At 37.3% G+C, this 16,530-nt stretch overlaps 1 protein-coding gene and 1 pseudogene across 1 annotated transcript in view; both read right to left on the bottom strand.

The window, feature by feature from the left end:
• Dmd (dystrophin) overlaps positions 1-16,530 on the bottom strand; it is a 1,847,711-nt gene that overhangs the window by 844,943 nt on the left and 986,238 nt on the right.
• LOC119804655 lies at positions 4,923-7,118 on the bottom strand (annotated as a pseudogene).

Raw genomic sequence — 16,530 nt, 5'->3', positions numbered from 1 at the left:
TGTAAGGTTTCAAACAGCACCCGTCTAGAACTTCTTCTTTACACTACCTAAACTTTCGACCCATCAGCTAATGGCTTCTAGTTCCCTTGACGATCTTCAGAAATCCGTTCTCTAAACTCCACTTCTCAACTACCCCATATAATTTTATATGTGTAGTATTTGCACTTCTGTGATGTACATGTTTTATGCTGTACAGTGTTTTATATGTTCTGTATTTCCTTCCTTTCCAATGTTAAGCAATATTCTATCATGTGTATATGGCATGTTTTCTTTATCCACTCACTTGTCAATGTACATTTTATGTTGATTTCATATCTTGGATAGTGTGAATGATGCTTCACAGAATGTGAGAATATTAATCACACATCAATACCTTGATTCCATTTTCTTCGGCTGTGTATACAGGAGTGATAGTCTCCTGTAATATGTCAGTTTTCTTATTAATTTTAAAGGTATCATAATCATAAGTTTATATTCTCATAAAATGTTTTCAAATATTGTAATTTACTCAAATCATCACCAATTATTTTCTTTTTAAAAAATAATTGCTATCATAGCAGTTGAAAAGGAAAATAGTATGGTTGCTTTACACTTCTATGTTGATTTATGATGAGGAGGACCTTTTTACATCATGATTGGTCATTTGTGTACTTTTGCTGGAGAAATATCTATTCAAATCCTTTTAGAAGTAGTTTACTTGCCTTTTAAACACCAAACTGTAAAAAAAAAAAAGCTCTACTTCAGCATACTAACAAGAAAATATCTAAAAGGATAATTAAGAAAAATTCTACTTGCAATGCTATCAACAAGGATAAATATATAAGAACATGCTTAAAAAGATTTGCATGTTGCTTTATAAAACATTGGGATAAACTGAGACACAAATAAACACAATATCTTATATTCATGGATTAGAAAAGTGAGGTTGTTAAAACATCCTTACTACCCCCAAACAACATGCATATTTAATGCGATTTCCATCCTGATAGCATTTGAATGGCAGTACTATAAAATCCTAAAATGTAAATGAAAGCACAGAATACCAAGAATGCCTATTGCCATCTTAAGATGAATGAAGTTGGAGGCATCACACTCTTTGACTTTAAAATGTAGTACAATGTAATCATAATCTCTTTTTAAAATTTTATTTGTGCTACTTTGTACATTTGAATTTCCATATAAATTTTGATTCCATAAAATTTCTGTTAAGATATTAATAGAAATTGTATTGAATCTAAATACAATTTTTCAAAACTCTGTGATTTTACATTGAATTTTTTCTCCAGGACACAAAAGCGGCCTCCCTTTATTTATATTTTCTTTATATCTTTAAACAATGTTATATAATATTTATGGTTAAAACTTTTATTTGTAATATATTTATACCTTATTATTTTACTCACAGTGCAAACAATGAGAATCATTTAAGTTTGAACAACAATTGTCAATTTAGAACTATTTCTCTGGCTATTTTAAAGATATCTCCATTCACATTAGCTCACTTGTTATTGATATCTTTCTGTTGTGGTGGTTTTTTTTTTGAGCCTCATCATAATGGCAAGGTGTATGAACATTATTTATTCAAATAAGTTTTTTATAAATCCTTCTTTTTTCTCCTTTCTTCCTGGAATGCCAAAACAGCCATGTTAACACACTAAATATTTTTCTGTAGGACTCTGCATTCTTCTTCATTTTCCATATTCTTTTATTCTCTTTATTCTAAAGATTTGATAATTTCTGTTTATCATGTTTACTGATTCTTTTATCCATCAAGTCTGCCCTTAAACTCGTAAAATTATTTATTTAAATTACTATGCCTTTCAATACCAAAAGGTCTGTGTGATCTCTTATTTGTTGTTATTGACATTATATGATTTTGCTTTAAACATAACTGTCTTTCTTCATGTGATAGTATTTACTAATAAGAAAATTTGATTCTCTTCTATTAAGTGTAACACCTTAGTTGAGAAATAATCTCTTCTGTTTGTCCTCTCAGTAATGGTTCAGAGATTCCCCATCTCTTTGACTGTTTTATCCATTTGCTCTTGAAAATTTTACATTTAAAATAACATACTGAAACAACGTTTTGTTTACTCTTTTCCGTTTTGCTCCATGGGCTGTTTATCTTAAAGTTTTAACAACTTTTTAGTATGAATTCTGTGGGATTTGTTTTTTCTGTTTTATACAGCCAATACTATATCTTCTTTGTTAAAAATACAGAAATAAAATTGTTTTATGTCTATATTCTCAAAAGTAAACACAGTTTCATTGATATAAAGCAACATTTGCTCAGCAATCATCCTAAAGATAGTAGGAATTTCAAGCTCTGCTTTTAGTACCTAGAGGAAACAATGATAAAAATCACAACATAAATGGCAAGGTAGTATCTTATTTCATTTCAAAGGAAATAAACACAAGTAGGAACAGGGGGGATTGTTATACAGCATTTAGTTGACAGGTTTACTTAATTGGTCAATTTTCTATTCAAATTGCTTTTATTTTCTTTTGTCTAGTGTAAAAGGCTGATTGGCATGCACACATCAACGAAATCAGTCAGAGAAATGGTTGTTTTTGTCATTAAAGAACCCTGACCATTAAAAATAATTATAAAGTTAGAATCTATCTCTTACATGTAATCCTAATCGGGTTCTGTATCTCAAATATCCCACAGAGTTACAACACCATCAACAATAACAGAAAATTAATCTAGTAATGAAAGCCATTATAGAAATTACAAAGAATTCTGATTTTAATTCATTTTTTTAACCCTGAAGGACAGTGCTGGCAAGTTGTTAACTGTTTCAGGATCCTTTCTGCTCTGAAACTCTCCACAACTGATACCTATATTCAGGGATTGATACGTTCTGGTACACACTTTATTCCAATAAACTATAACTCTATGTTTACTCTCCGTTTACTTGGTAATCTCAAGTCTTGTTTCCTTCTTTATGCTTATGTTTTTCATTAGAAAAAAATCATAAATATGTCATCACAGCTAGAATTCGCCTTAAACTCTAGAAGGACAAACAAGATAAGACATAGACTTGATGTTTTTTCACTGTCTAAAGCAGGTTCTAATGTGGTATGTGAATACACATTAATTTACTTATCTGTACCATTTTTATTAGTTTCTTTTTTCACATAGGTAGACATGGTCATACGCAACTCCAATGGAAAAGCACAGACTGGTGAGGGTCACAGATTGTTATATATAATCTTCTAAACAGTGGTTAAGGTGGCTAATCATAGTTAAATATCTTAATATGTGTTTGAGGTACAATATTACAGTTTATAAAATGGATACAAGAATATTTTCATGTTTTACTTAATATTTTACAAAGTGAGGTGATGGGTAAGAAAGACCTGCAAGAATAAGTTATTGGTAAGTGGGGAAATATCAGTAAAACCCTTAATGTGGTCACTTCCATGAAGGAATCATGTAAAATGATTCTAATGTTGCTAAAATATCTTTTTTTTCTCATCTGCATTTACTCTTTAAAGCAGAATGGGATTGGGTACTGTGTTTCCACTCACAAGCTTTGCTGATTTACAAGACCTTAGGGAAGCTTAGGATTTTGTTCTCGGTACTTTAGAAAACACTCCTGGATATTGGAAGTAGACAAGATTGTCGGACAAAAAATGGGAATATGGGGGTGGGGGATGGGGGGATGGGGGGATGGGGAGAGAAAAGTGTGAAGTGGAGGATGGGAAGAGCTTGGGGGAATAGGATGGTTGGGATATAGGAAGGGTGGATATGGGAACAAGGAATTATATATCTTAGTTAAGGGAGCCATTCTAGGGTTGGCAGAGACTTGACTCTAGAGGGGTTCCCAGGTGTCCAGGAAGATACCCCCAGCTAGTTCCTTGGGCAGCTGAGGAGAGGGTGCCAGAAATGTCCAGATCCTATTGTCATACTCATGAATATCTTGCATATCACCATAGAACCTTCACCTGGCATTGGATGGAGAAAATGACAGAGCCCCACATAGGAGCACCAGACTGAGCTCTCAAGGTCCTGATGAAGAGCAAAAGGAGGGAGATCCTGAGCAAGGAAGCCAGGACCGTGAGGAGTGCTTTTACCCATTGAGACGGTGGGACAGATCTAACGGGAGACCACCAAGTCCAGTCGGAATGGGACTGATGGAACAGGGAACCAAACCGGACACTCTGAATGTGGCTGACGGTGGAGGAGGACTGAGAAATCAAGGACAATGGCAATGAACATGAACTCTACAGCATGGACGGGCTCACTGTGAGCCTTGTCAGTTTGGTTGCTCACCTTCCTGGACTTAGCGGGAGCTGGGACGACCTTGGACTAAACATAGTAAAGGGAACCCTGATGGCTCTTTGCCTTTGGAGAGGGGTGGAGTGGGGGTATGGGTGGACGGGAGGGGAGGGAAGGGGGAGGAGAAGGGGAGGAGATGGAAATCTTGAATAAAAAAAAATTAAAGAAACCAAAAAAATAAATAAATAAAAAAAGAAAACAAGCCACATGGGGAATTCCTGTTGTTTTAACTTGTGTTCTTACTTCTAAGACTAGTACATGCAAAATTAACTATAGGGGATGAAAACTTTAAGATGAAACTTAAGCCATCTTAATTTTTTTCCTTTTAAACATGAAGCTATATCTTAGAACACCTCCAAGTGAAATTATTTGGTCTAATAAGGAATCCAGATCGACAGCTAAACACTGCAGACCACAAAGTTAATAGGTTACATTACATCTTACAACAAATGCTCTCCCAACCTCTTGAATCAAACCTATAGCAGCACAGTATCCTACAAGTAGAACGAAATTTCTCTCCCTTAGTTTTCATGCCACACTGATGTTTTAAATGTCAACAAAAATAAACAAACATCCTGGGAAATATATAATCAGAAGGAATGAAAGTAAGCATCGAACATAGTTTGATGAAGCTTACTTAGTCTACTTCTTCCATGGGTGATGTGTCATCCTTTCCTTCCAGGTGTGGCATTTCTTCATTTACAGCAGCACTGGTATCATCCACAGTAGGATCACCTTCATCAATACCTAGACCATCTTGATGATCCTGTAGATCCTGTTAACATGTGTCTGGGGATCTTCCAGACTGATGCAAGACAAGAGTGCAGTTTCTTATGGCAAGATGACCAGATCGTTCACAGATTTGTCATTTTTGTCAGCCTCTGCCTTTTGCCAGAGGGTTTCAATAGTGGAGTGATCAGGGTTTATCTGCAGGTGCTTCTTTGCTGCCATGTAACCCACCGTTGGGTAGTCTCTGAGGGCCTGAACTTTCATCATCTTTCCATGGTTGCTATCCACCCATATGGACTTGTGACAACACAGCATGGGGATGTCACCAATCCGTTTGATACAACCACCTTTTCAACCTTTTTCTCCAAAATATCTTTCATAATTTTGCAGAGGTTTTCAAATTTTGTCTTTTTTTCTTCATAGTTCTTTTTTTTCTTTTCTTCATCTTCTGGACACTCCAATCCTTCTTTGATAACTGACACCAAGGTCTTGCCTTCAAACTCCATCAGTTGTTGCACACAATATTCATCAATGAGCACAATCATATAGATTACTTCTAAGCCATGCTTTCAGAGAAGTTCCACGAAGGCCTAATTAGCAACTTGGTTCTTGGTCTCACCTGTAATACAGTAGATGTGCTTCTGGCTTCCCTTCATTCTGGTGCAATATTCTTTGAGAGAGAAACCATCTCATCTCCAGAATTATATGTGTATTATTGCAACGGTTCTAAAAGCTTCTTCTGATTTTGCGAGTCTTCATGAATTCCAAGCTTTATAGTTTTTGTGAACTCATCATGAAACTTTTTGTAGTTCTCTTTAACTTCTTCCAGTTCAGTGAATAGTTTTAAGCATTCTTGACCAAACTCTTTCTGATAACTTTCAAAATTTTGCTTGACTGCAACATTTCACGGGAGATATTTAGAGGAAGATCTTCAAACTCCACCACTCCTCTAATGAAATTCAGACACTCAGGGATTAACTCCTCACAGTTATCCAAGATGAAAACTCTGCGCACATTCAACTTGTTGTTTTTTTTGTTCTTTCTGTTTTCAAACAGATCAAAAGGAGCACGTTTTGGGACAAAAAGGAAGGCCTGACACTCCAATTGCCCTTCAACAGAAAAATGTTTTACTGCCAAATATTCTTCCCAATTGTTGGTTAAGCTCTTGTAGAACTCTCCATATTCTTCATTAGTAATGTCGTCAGGATTTCTGGTCCAAACAAAAAGGATTTGTTTTGTTTGAGCTCTTTCTGATTAATGTACTTTTCTTTTCTCTTCTCCTTGTCACCGTCCTTCTTTTCTTCTTCTTCTATATCAGAACCAACATCATCTGTTTCAGGTTTGTCATCAGACTCCTTTTCTTCTTTTTCTTTCTCTTCCTCTTTATCTTCTTTTTCTTCAGATTCATCATCATTGACTTCCTTATCACGTTCCTTCTCCATGAAGAGAGTAGTGAGATAGCCAACAAATTGAGAATATTTCTTCAAAATCTCTTTTATTCTCCTTTCCTTCAAGTATTCGGCTTGGTCTTCTTTCAGGTGTAATATGACCTTTGTTCTAGGACCCAATGGCTCGCCTGTGTCAGTCCTCACTGTGAACGAGCCCCCTGCTGAGGGTTCCCAGGCATATTGCTCATCATCATTATCTTTGATGATCACAGTTAATTTCTCAGCGACTAAATATGCAGGGTAAAAACCAACACCAAACTGGCCAATCATAGAAATATCTGCAGCAGCCTGCAAACCCTCCATTAAGGCTTAAATGCCAGATTTGGCAACATTACCAAGGTTATTGATCAAGTCAGCTTGGTTATTCCAATTCCAGTATCCACAATGGTAAGGGTTTGATCTTGTTTGTTGGAAATAAGATTAATGTGTAGCCCCTTCCCAGAGTCTAGTTTACTAGGGTCTGTCAGACTCTCATATCTGATCTTATCCAGCATACGTGATGAATTTGAAATGAGTTCCCTCAGGAAGATCTCTTTGTTTGAATAGAATGTGTTGATGATCAAGGACATCAACTGGGCAATTTCTGACTGAAAGGCAAAAGTTTCAACCTCTTTCTCCTCCATTCATTGGTTCTGGGTCTGGGTTTCCTCAGGCATCTTTGCTGAGTGACCACGCATGAAACGTGACTAGCCTCACCATGACATTGAAGCAACTCGCTAAAATGTCTTAAGAGACTTGAGAGATGACTCAATAGTTAAGAGGACTTGCTGTTCATGCAGAGGACCAGAGTTTATTTCCCAGAATCCCAGTAATCATGTCAGATGCTACCACCTCTAACTGCAGCTTCATGGAATCTAACAACCTCTTCTGACCTCTACAGGTATCTGCATGCATGTGCGTACATGCGCACACACACACACACACACACACACACAAACACACACACACACAGACACACACACACACAGACACACACATACACTAACACACACACAAACACACACACAAACACACACACAAACACACACAAATACACACACAAACACACACACAAACAAACACACACAAACACACACACAAAGAATAAATAAAAACAAAATCTAAATGAAAAAGTTCTCTTTGTAGATTCTAAGTTCTTCATTAGGAAGAGAATTATTCCATCACTTACAGTAGATTTTTGGTAGATCAGGAATAAGCAGTGCTTGGGGATTTTCAAAGACTCGATGAAATAATTCCTAATGATATTCTGCTATACTCATATATTGGTGCCTCTTGTCAACACAGAGGCTTCCTCTAGCTTCAGATGGTAGCACATTCTGTGACTCACAGCCATTTTGTAGAGAAAGTGTCTAAACTGAAGGTCTCCATCATGTCCCTCCCCTCAGAGACTGTAAAACCCTGCAGAAGAGGGGGGGAGGGAAGACTGTAGGAGTCAGGGAGATGGAGGATAGCAGGAGCACATGGCCCACTGAATCAACTAAACTTGGAGGCTCATACGGCCTCCAAGAGACTGAAGTGGCAAGCATGGGGACTGCATGGGTCTAGATCTACATATATGTCATGGCTGTTAGCTTGAAGTTCTTGTGAGAGTCCTAGCAGTTGGAGGAGGCGTACCTCTGATTCTTTTGTCTGCTCTTGAGACCGTTTTCCTCATTTGAGGGTTGCTTTCTCCAGCCTTGATATGAGAGAGTTCACTCTGTCCTATTATATCTTGTGAAGACCTGTTTTTTCCTAAAGAGGAAAACAGGGAGGGGCTGTTGGGGGGACAGGGGAATTGAGCTGAGAGGAGTGGAAAGAGGGGAAACTGTGGTGAGGGTGTATTGTATGAGCAAAGAATCTATTTTTAATTAAAAAGCAAAAGAAAGAGTGCTGTTTGCAGCCTTTATTAAGGAAGCTTCTGTTCACAATCAAAGATGGTAATACAGAGATGCAGGGATACTGACTCGGCTGAGAAAGTGTGACAGTTGACTGTTCAGCTAAAGGAGAGCTAATTGTGACTGGGTACTCCACAGTCTTAGTCAATGTATTTGACAAGTTTGTGGGTCTCTGTTAATCTGTATACTGTATAAGGAAGGAGTCTGACATACTGTAAAAGGAAGCTTCTTGCAGAAGTCTTGAGAGATGTTATCTCTAATCTATGCATACGAAGATAGATGGCAGTTTAATCATATGTCTACTTATCAAATCACAGTAGTAGCTTCTGCAGAGTGCCTCTGACCTTCTAGTCACAGGATCATGGCCGGATAATGAGGACAGACAAGAGTTTCATCTTGTAGAGCAGGCCTCAGATCTAGTCAGCAGGTTGCTAATGCTGCAGCGTTCATGTCATTATTCCATGTGGTAGCATCTTTCCAGGCCACTTGGGATTTCAGTGCAGTGCTCCCAGTTTTATAGCAGAGTTGATTAGACTCCCTTGGTAGTGTGCACAGTACCTTCCAGCACAAAAAATGTCTACCCAATAAAGACGAAGCTTCTAGTTCAGTACCAGCTTGATTTCTCTGTGTTTCTTGACATAATGAAATAAAATATTATGCAACAGGTTCTTTCTATCAATTCCTTTAAGTTAACCAAGAGCAATGGCAGTATCCTGCATATTTGGAGATCTATTTTACCTTATCGATTAACTATTCCAAAAGCAGTAACCCATTCTCACACTGTTCCTCCCTGATCGTAACTGTTTTAATACATTTACTACTATTGTTTAAAGAGTGAATTTACTATTTCACATGTAAGGGGGTTCTGCCTCTTTATGTAATTGTCCATTACATTCACTCAGTGCCTGAAGAGGCCAGAAGAGAGCTTTTGTTCCTCTGCGACTAGAGCGGCAGATGGTTGTTAACTACTGGGAACCGAACCTGGGACCTCTGAAAGAGTAACAGGTGCTCTTAACAACTGAACTATCTATTTAGCTCCTAACCATCTTTTAAATTGATTTATTCTTGTTTTTATAAGAACGTAAGGTGCATCATTGAGTTATGTATTTAAGGTACCTCTGATTTTTGATTTTTGAAGTATGTATTTAGTATTATATTTCTTGTTAGGACTACATCATATACCACAGATTTGGAAAAGTAGTGTTTTTTTAATTATTTAATTTTTTTGAGACAGAGTTTCTCTGTAGCTTTGGAGGCTGTCCAGGAACTAGCTCTGGTAGACCAGGCTGGCCTCAAACTCAAAGAGATCTGCCTTCTTCTGTCACCTGACTGCTGGGACCAAAGGCATGCACCACCACTACCCGGCTAGGAGATAGTGTTTTAATTTATATTCAATATGAAGAATTTCTTATCAAACTTAGTGATGTTGACTGTGCAGACAGTTTGGCAGAAATGCATTTTGGGAAAGTCATTTGAACATATTAAACTTTTATCTTATTTCTTAGAACATGGAAATGGTATTTCACTCAAGTATAATTTGGTTATGACTGGAACTTTTTCTAGATTAAGGGTAAATTGCCTGAAATTTTTGTACACCTTGTCTTGTTATATACTATATACCCTTCTATATTTATTCACCTGTGATTTTTAGCTCAGATTTTTTTAAATTAAGTTCATATTTAGACAATAAAAAAGAACAGAATGTAAGATAATTTCAGATTTCTCTATTATCTACTCTTATTCCAAATCCTAAACAATTAATTTGTATACATATAAAAACAGCCATTTTGACAAGGCTTCCAAAGAAATTGAGTCATTTCCTATGGAAACCAGAGCCCTATCTATATGAAATCCTATCCTATTAGGATAGGATTTATATATAATGTTTAATAAATATAAAATATTTATATAACATTAGTTAACTATCAAAAATAGAAAATAACAATAGTTGAAGCAAACCATCTGGGAGACACATAATAATACTTGGCAAGTATTTTTATTTAATGGAAAGAACCAATGCATTTAGTACTGGAAATGATAGTAATTTTTTAAAAAAAAATCTATTCTACTCTTGCATTTAGTTCAAAATCATATTGGCAGTGTTTCTAAATGAAGAATGAGGAAATTAGCATGATTTGATGAGTAAACATAATAGAAGTAATTTACGAGACATTTTCAGCATCAGCTAATACAACAGCCTGGCTGGCTTTACTTGTCTGTTTTGTTCTAACCTGCTAAGTTGCAAAACTACAATAAAATATGTCATAAAAGGATTAACTATGAAGCTAATTTTTCAGTCTTCTGATGAAGAATTTTGAATGGCCTTGAAAGCTTTTCAAGAGTCATCAGGGAACAGACAGGAAGAGACCTGCTTCTCCAAGGGCACCTGGGAATAACTCTAAAATCTAACTGATCACGCCAAAAAATAGCTCTTCATCATATGACTTTAATCTAAAACCTCACCTAGCTGCATGCTATATGAGTTTGAAATACAATTTTTAGTGTTATTAGTTATTTTATCCAAGTGTTTGAGTGAGGGTCTAGTAAGAATGATAAATAAATATGGTACTTCTCTTACTACAGGGCCAAATCTTGCTATAAGCAAAAGATACTACATTTTCTTGTCTCCTAAGTATACTAATATTCTAGAGAGCACCTAAAAGGCTAACTGAATTCATTTCACTATTTTAAAATTAGAAAGGAGAAAATCCAATGCTAGTTCTTGAGATCTATTCTAACATATATAATAGTGTCCACTGCAAAGGCTTAAATGTTCAGCTTAATTTGAATGTGAATGTAAATTCTCACTAATTGAATTAAGGAAATATATTGGTTGTTTATGATGTATCACCTTTTGTCTGAGTATTGTAAGTTATATAGATAAAACCAGATACTACGTTGCTTTCAGTAAGTATGAATCACAATGCATGCACAAAGCAGTATACTAAAAGACCAAAAAGGAACTGTAGAGGAAATACACTTGTTTCTACACGGAAAGAGATCACAGTTTTATAATAATTGTCTCTTGAGACATGGCTATGATTTTGCAAGAAACACACAGTAGAAGAAACGGAATTTCAAGCCAAGAAAATGAATTTGGAAATGCTGAAGAAATAATTCAGTATGATTTAATGATTCAGATGTATGATGAATTAGTGAAAGTGACGACTGACAACTGGAAAGCCCAGCCCATGTTCAGCTCCCCTCTACTAAATGTGGCCAGCTAAGGCAAGTGGGAAATCCGAATGCAGCAACTGATGCACATATAACAGGCCAAAACAGAGACAGGAAATGCAAAATTTAATCTAGATTAAGGAGTGTGAATTTGTATCGACATTGTGGTGATTTGAAAGAAAAATAGCCCCCAAAGGGAGAGGCCCTATTAAATGGTGTACCCTGATGGAATAGGTATGGCCTTGTTGGAGGAAGTGTGTCATGGCAGGGACAAGTTTGGGGGTCTCCTTACGGTCAAGATACCACTCAGTGTCATTGTCTACTTTTGTTGCCTGATATCAACATGTAACAGCTCCTTCTCCAGCACCATGTCTCCCTGCATGCTGCCATGCTCCACATCATGGTGATAATGGACTGAACGTGTGACTAGTATGCTGCCACATCAATGAAATGTTTTCCTTTGTAAGAGTTGCTGTGGTCATGGTGTCTTTTTACAGCAATGAAAACCCTAAATAACACAGAAGTTGGTACCAGGGACCAGGGGATTCCTTTGATAAGCATGACAATGTTCTCATTTGCAGGAATTAGGACTTTGGTACTTTTGGATAGAAAGCAGTGGAATGTTGTAAGTGTTGCTTACAGGTATATACTAGTAGGAACATGGAAGACAGTTGTGCTGAGTACAATTTGATGAACTGTGGGGGGCTGGCTCAAGAGGTTTTGGTGAAGAATGTGGTGGCTTTTTGCCCTTGTCTGAAAAGGTTTTCTGGGCTAAAGTGAAGAGTTCTGGACTAATTCCACTGGCAGAGGAAATCTCAATACAGCATAGTATAAACTCTGTTGTATGGTTATTGCAACAATTCTAATGAATATTTTTAATGAAATGGAGCAAGGTCAGCCAAATAAAAATACAAAGTGTACAGATTATGATAAGGGACACGACGGAAAGGAATAGGGCTAAATCATGCATTCAAGAGGATAAGTAGATCAACAAATTGAATAGGGGTAATGATGACCTCAGGGCAAGATCTCACCCAGCTAAATGTCCAAATTGTGAATAGAACCAGGAATTGTGGTGCACACCTATAATTCCAGCACATGAAAAACAAAGGCTAACAGATCTCTTAGTTTGAAGCCAGCCTTATCTACTAAGTAAATTTCAGGACATCTGTGCTCAGGCAGAGAAAGACGGACACATTGTGAAGATGTAACTGAATAAGAAACTCATGTTCCAGTACCAGCAAGCAAATGAAATTGGCAGCTTCAACTAAGGTTTTGGAATTAAAAAATGAAGAAAGGGGCTATGGAATTTGCCTCCACAACTAAGGAAAGTTGTTGAGGCCAAACATGTATCAGGGGTGTCCCTGAATGGAAGCCTAGAGAGACCATTGCAAGAAACTCTTTAGTTGAACCTGAATTATCTTGGTGACCCCAAGATGTTAGAGATGCCTGAGTCTTGGGATACTTGGCCAAGAGAACTGCAAACGGGGAGTGAAACTAGTCCAAGAGAAATAAATGGATGGCAGTCAACAAAGCTGAACAGATTTGGAGAATTTAAAATCATTTTGACATTAGACATGGAGAGGCAGAGTTTGGAGTTTCTCCATTTGGTTTTGGTCTTGCTTTGATCCAGTATTTCCTCACTATGTGATCTTCCCTACATTTTGAAATGGTAATGTATATCATGTGTCATTATGTTTTTGAAGTTTGAGATGTCAATTTTGATTATACAGGGGAATTACAGTTAACAGATTTCCATGAGTCTCAGAAGAGACATACAACTTTGAACAAGTTTGAGACTATTATAGACCATGGGGCCTTTTCAAGTTGGACTGAATATATTTTTACATGTGATATGGCTTCAAGACCACTGGACAAATGAGACATCTGAAGAAAAAAAAAAGAAAATCATCCAGGAAAAAAGTCCCAAGAAAAAGAGTAAATTGACATATTGGTATATTATATCAGCAATAAAATTAAATTTCACAAATCTTCCTAAATGGTCGTTTCTGATATTCTCTACAGACATAATGAAAATGGTCTTTTTGTAGTACCAGTCAAGTTAAAAATTAAATCTGACTTTGAAGTTGGAGTGTGGCTCTCTCCTTCTCTAAGTTTAATCATTCTTCTTAAAGTAAAACCCAAAATTTCTGTCTCATATCAGAAGAGCTACCTGATAAGGGACAATGGAGAAAGCAAATTAAAGAACTATTTTGTTGCCACAAATCTCATAATCTTTTGCACCATTTCTTGAGACATATATATTATCAAAAATTTTATAATATTAAAATATATATTTTAGCCTTTGAATGGCCAAAAGACACTTAAGGTCATGCTCAACCTCCTTAGCGATCAGGGAAATGCAAATCAAAACAACTCTGACATACCATTTTACATCGGTCAGAATAGCTAAAATTAAAAATACTAATGATAGCCTATAATGGAGAGGATGTGGAGTAAGGGGAACACTCATCCATTGTTGGTGGGAATGCAAACTTGTGCAACCACTTTGGAAATCAGTGTGGCGGTTTGTCAGGAAACTGAGAGTTCAACCTACCTCAGGACCCAGAAATTCCACTTTTGGGAATGTACCCAAGAGATGCCCAATTATACTACAAAAGCAATTGTTCAATTATGTTCATAGCAGCACTATTTGTAATAGCCAGAACCTGGAAACAACCTAGGTGCCCCTCAATAGAAGAATGGATAAAGAAGGTGTGACACATATACACATTAGAGGTCTACTCAGCGGTAAAAAAATAACGACTTCTTGAATTTTGCATGAAAATGGATGGAAATAGAAAACACTTTAATGAGTGAGGTAACCCAGACCCCCCAAAAAGGAGTATGGTATGTACTCAGTCATTATTGGATTTTAGCCATAAATAACATTGAGCCTATAATTCGTGATCCTAGAGAAGCTAAATATGAAAGTGAACCCAAAGAAAAACATTATTCTCCTGGATATTGGAAGTAGACAAGATTGCTGGGCAGGGGTTGGGAGCACAGGTGGGGGGGTTGGGAGGTGGGGATAAGGAGAGATGGGGAGAGAGAAGGGAGAAGGGGAGGATGGGGAGAGCTTGAGGGAATGGAATGGTTGGGATGGAGGAGGGTTGGATATGGGAGCAGGGTAATAGATTTCTTAATTAAGGGAGCCATTTTAGGGTTGGCAAGAGATTTGACTCTAGATGGGTTCCCAGGTGTCCAAGGAGATGACCCCAGATTGTTCCTTGGGCAGCAGAGGAGAGGGTGCCTGAATTGGTCTTGTCCTATAGCCACACGGATGAAAATCTTGCATAGTACCATAGAACCTTCATCTGGCGATGGATGGAGATAGAGACAGACACACACATTGGAGCAGTGGACTGAGCTCCCATGGTCCAAATGAGGAGCAGATGGAGGGAGAACATGAGCAAAGAATTCAGGACCGCGAGGGGTGCATCCACCCACTGAGACTGTGGGACTGATCTAATGGAAGATCACCAAGGCCAGTTGGAATGGGACTGATGGAGCATGTGATCAAACCGGACTCTCTGAATGTGGCTGATGGCGGAGGCTGACTGAGAAGCCAAGGGCAATGGCACTGGGTTTTGATTCTACTGCATGGACTGGGTTTTGATTCTACTGCATGGACAGGCTTTTTGGGAGCTTTTTCTGTTTGGATGCTCACCTTCCTGGACATGGGGGGAGCAGGGAGGACCTTGGACTTCCCATAGGGTAGGGAACCCTGACTGCTCTTTGGCCTGGAGAGGGAGGGGGGAGGAGTAAGGGGAGGGGAGGAAAGTGGGAGGAGGTGGAAATATTTAATAAAAAATAAATATAAAAAATAAAATATATATTTTAAATTTTTATGATATTAATGATCATATAGCATTAAAAAGACTTCATTTATCTTCCTGTACATGATTTCAGGTTTGAGTCTCTATCAGATCACTAGGAATTAACATTTTATACTCTAGATGTACATAACAAATACTGATCCTTTAACCTCTTGATATACGCTGCACATAACATTTAAAATGTTTTAAGTTTTCTGCAGTGAAATGCCTTACAGTGAAATTTGAGGTTTCCAAAAGGAGGATAGGATCCCACAATGACAACTCTACCAGGACAGTGATAACACCATTAAGCAGAAAAACACCACCCAAAGATCTGCTTTGGACTACAAAATGCTCCGGACAACTTCTAGGTAGCTAGCTGAGATGATCCCACCTTACAGACTACACTATCCAAGACTTGAGACGATCCCTGATTTTTCCAATTATGCAGAGACTGGACAACAAATGATACAGCTACATCTCCTAGGACTTGACAATCCAAATTTTTCTTTTTGGTCATATTTGGTATGTTTTCAAGGTCAAAGAGAGATATATTTTAGAGATTTAGGTCATCTTCAAACATTTCAGCAATCTACAGAACATGGCATTTAATATATTTTTATAACACAGCTTGTTTTCTTTTCTATGACAGTGTCTACTCATGACAGAACCAATCTACTTCAGAGAAGATGATGGACATTGAAGAAACTCCAAGTGGAGTTTGCTGTTTTTGTGGCAAAGGTTAGCTACTTGTTAAGAAAATATTCTTGCCTTGACTGCTGCCAGTATTTGTGTTATACAAATTGGACAAGCAATACACAAAAGAAGTGACTGCCAAATGTTGCCAAGATAAGGTAGAATGGCCCTTAAAAATATACTGATTCATGGAAAAGTCTGTTAGATATACTAGGCCTATAGACTGAAGATGGATGACCCAATATTGCAGAAAAACCTTGGGTGACTGTCCAGGTAGCCAGCTGTTTCTGTCATTTCTCACATTTTTTTGGAAGTCACTTGTTTGTACTTCTTGTTTACTCAGTTAATACTATCTTCTCTTTGGGTCTCCTGAGGGGGTCAAAGACTAAATAGTTATAGTTTTTTTTTCTTTTTTACCAAACTCAAAGAAGAAAGTCACTAAAGAAATGTAAAGTATATAAGGTTGAGAGACATAAAAGGATAGTCTTGGTAACGTAAGCTAAAAA

This window comes from Arvicola amphibius, chromosome X (assembly GCF_903992535.2).
Source record: "Arvicola amphibius chromosome X, mArvAmp1.2, whole genome shotgun sequence".
In the NCBI taxonomy this organism is placed as follows: domain Eukaryota; kingdom Metazoa; phylum Chordata; class Mammalia; order Rodentia; family Cricetidae; genus Arvicola; species Arvicola amphibius.
This window is presented reverse-complemented; position numbering and strand designations above follow the sequence as displayed.